We start from the raw sequence: 3,524 nt of genomic DNA on the forward strand, positions 1-3,524 counted from the left end.
ATGTCTTTATAATTTGTCTCATTAAGGTGTTTTTAAAACATTCATGATTTATACCAACTAATGTAGAGATCTCAAAAGCAAAATCTGACATACAGGCATTCCATTTACATTTATAATCTAGACTTTCTTGCAACACAAAATCTTTTCCTTAGTGGTATGTTCTTACTTTTACGCACTTTTTTGTTAAGTGCTCATGGACCAAAGGAGAGAAAGGAGAAACAAACCCCCAAAAGGCAGGCTAGATCAAAGCGGGGTATCTTCAGCCCTGCTCATCACCACCTAGGCCAAGGAGTCATGTTTGTCTGTGACCTCTCTGTTGTCTGCTGCCTTTCATAGCGTATATCCTCAGTACGCGCAATATTATTACAACCCCGACTTCCCAAGTAATGTTAACCATCTTTTCTCCTCTGCTGCCCAAGGGCATGGGAGCGGTATTTTTCAACAAAGGAGAGAACTGTATTGCAGCTGGGCGCTTGTTTGTGGAAGAATCCATCCACGATGAATTTGTGACAAGAGTGGTAAGGCGCCTTTAAGTTGGCTCCATGAGTCGGACAGAAATTGCTTAAACTCAAACAGTATTTCTGAGACTTAGTGACTTTTTAGGTGTGACAATAGTACTATGCTTATATAGTTTTAAAAAACAATTCAGTCCTTATCTTTTCGAGCCACTTTGTGACATATTTATAGGTTCAATTATATAATGTCTAGACTTTGCTTCCCTCCTGCTCCCCAGGAGGGGAGGAAGTGAGGGGTGGAATAAATTGGCCATGAATTGGTAATTGTTGAAGTTGGGTGATGGGTACATGGAGTTTTATTATATTATTTGTCTGCTTTTATATGTGTTTATAATTTTTCATAGTAAAAAGTTATATGTCTGTATAAACAAAACCCTTAGGAGCTGTTATTAGCTATACCTGGCTCTGCATTTATAGTCTATTAGAACCATGACACTTGAGGTTTTTATAAACCCCTAAATTAACTATGAGAGATACACTGTTCAATCCTTACAAATCCTCAGTTCACAGTTAACAGGACAAATACCATACCCTTCATCAAGACAGATGAAAGAGAGAGAAAGGTCAATAGATAGACAGATGCCCACTATTGATTGGTCATGACTCTGTAAATATAGACTAAAAGTCATTTATAGAACTATTAAGATGAATTCTGTGACTAAAATAAACTCTAGCCGAAACCGGTTTGGCTCAGTGGATAGAGCGTCGGCCTGCGGACTGAAAGGTCCCAGGTTCGATTCTGGTCAAGGGCATGTACCTTGGTTGCGGGCACATCCCCAGTAGGAGATGTGCAGGAGGCAGCTGATCGATGTTTCTCGCTCATCGATGTTTCTAACTCTCTATCTCTCTCCCTTCCTCTCTGTAAAAAATCAATAAAATATATTTTAAAAAATAAAAAAATAAATGAAATAAAATAAACTCTAAACTAAAGGACATTATATTATTACTAGAGGCCCAGTGCACAAAATTCCTGCACTCGGCGGCGGACGGAGGGTGGTGTCCCTCAGCCCGGCCTGTGCCCTCTCACAGTCCAGGAATCCTCAGGGGATGTCTGACTGCCAGCTTAGGCCTACTCCCCACGAAGAGCAGACCTAAGCTGGCAGTCAGACATCCTTAGCGCTGCCTCAGATGCGGGAGAGGCTCCCGCCACTGCTGCTGTGCTTGCCAGCCGTGAGCCTGGCTTCTGGCTGAGCACCGCTCCCCCTGTGGAAGCGCACTGACCACCAGGGGCAGCTTCTGCGTTGAGCGTCTGCTCCCTGGTGGTCAGTGCGCATCATAGCGACCAGTCATTCCACCATCGGGCCGAAACTGGCTCTCCGACATCCCCCGAGGGGTCCCGGATTGCGAGAGAGCTCAGGCCAGGCCGAGGGACCCCACCAGTGCATGATCGGGGCAGGCGAGGGATGCAGGTGGTTGCCAGCTGAGGAGGGACTGTGGGGGGGCTCCAGGGTGTGTTCGGCCCGTCTCGTTCAGTCCTGATTGGCTGGACCCCAGCAGCAAGTTAACCTACTGGTCAGAGCATCTGCCCCCTGGTGGTCAGTGCACAACATAGCAAGTGGTTGAGCAGCCTTAGCATATCATTACTGGATGACCAGACACTTAGCATATTAGGCTTTTATTATATAGGATGATGGTAATAGTAATCATAAATCTGTTTTATATTTGAAAAACCAGCACCCAGCTTTTTTTTTTTTTCAGAGCCAATTCCCTGACCCCACCCCCAAGAGGCAAACATTCTTTCTTTATGAGAGTAGAAAACAAGGAAGTCAGATGGAGAGACACGTTGTGGGCAGTGGCTGCCTCCTAAATATCCCTGCAATGCAATGTTGTGCCTCAGGAAAATAGTTATAGTACCACGTCATTGGTTTTCACAACTATAACTTGTTGAAATTTCAAATTCTGAGACCAGAAATATTAAGGATTTACTATATCAATCCATCAACACACACGTTTTATACACATGCAATTTATATTCATTCATTCATTCATTCATTCACTCACTCATTCATTCAACAGGTATCTTTTTGAGCACTTCCTGAGAGATTATTGCCAGGTCTAAATTCAAATTCATGGACCTGTGGGGTCCCAGTTACTCCCATTCTTCCTTCTTACTAGAATTGGACTTAACATTAGAAAATGCAGAAATAGATTACAAAAATTGAGATGTACAAGAAGTAAAAATACCACGTGCGGGTGCGCACGTACAGTGTGATTGAAACTTCGTGGCCCATGCGGAGAAGTCAGTATTTTGTGGAAGAGCCACACTCAAGGGACCAAAGAGCCCGCATGTGGGCTCGCGAGCCACAGTTTTGCCGACCACTGTACCTAGTTCATGGGTCGATTCTCAACCACTGAGTCAGGCTGGCCAGCTGGCTGTAAGCACACTGTACTAATAAAAATTCCAAAACATCAGATTTACTGTTTTAATGGATTAACATTCAGGATAATTTTTTTATTGCTGATGCTATTACAGATGTCCCCCATTTCCCTCCCCCATCCTTTGCCCACTTCCACCCAGCCTCTGCTCCCCCCCACCCCCCCCCCAATCTTTATCACTCTGTTGTCTGTGTCCCTGAGTTATGCATATATGTTCTCAGGATCATTTAAAAATAGTATTTGTAGCTACGTTCTGTTAAAACTCAGTAGTTAAGAGCTTAACAAAACTATAGTATTTGGTGGTTGTGTGCCCTTGGGCAAGTCACGTAACCTCTCTAAGCCTCAGTTTCTTCAGCTGTGAGATGGAAATAATAAATACCCATTTCTAATGCTGCTTTGAAGACGAAATGACGACAAAGCTTTTAACAGCTTAGTACAACACCCGCCACGTGGTAGGAGCTCAGTCAAGGGTACCCATTATTATTATTAACAGTCCATTGTGTTTTGTGAACTGGGTGACTTACAGGTGGAAGAAATTAAAAAGATGAAGATTGGTGATCCGCTTGACAGATCTACTGATCACGGGCCCCAGAATCATAAAGCGCATCTGGAAAAGCTTCTTCAATACTGTGA

Source organism: Myotis lucifugus, unplaced genomic scaffold, assembly GCF_000147115.1.
Source record: "Myotis lucifugus unplaced genomic scaffold, Myoluc2.0 scaffold_1298, whole genome shotgun sequence".
NCBI lineage: Eukaryota > Metazoa > Chordata > Mammalia > Chiroptera > Vespertilionidae > Myotis > Myotis lucifugus.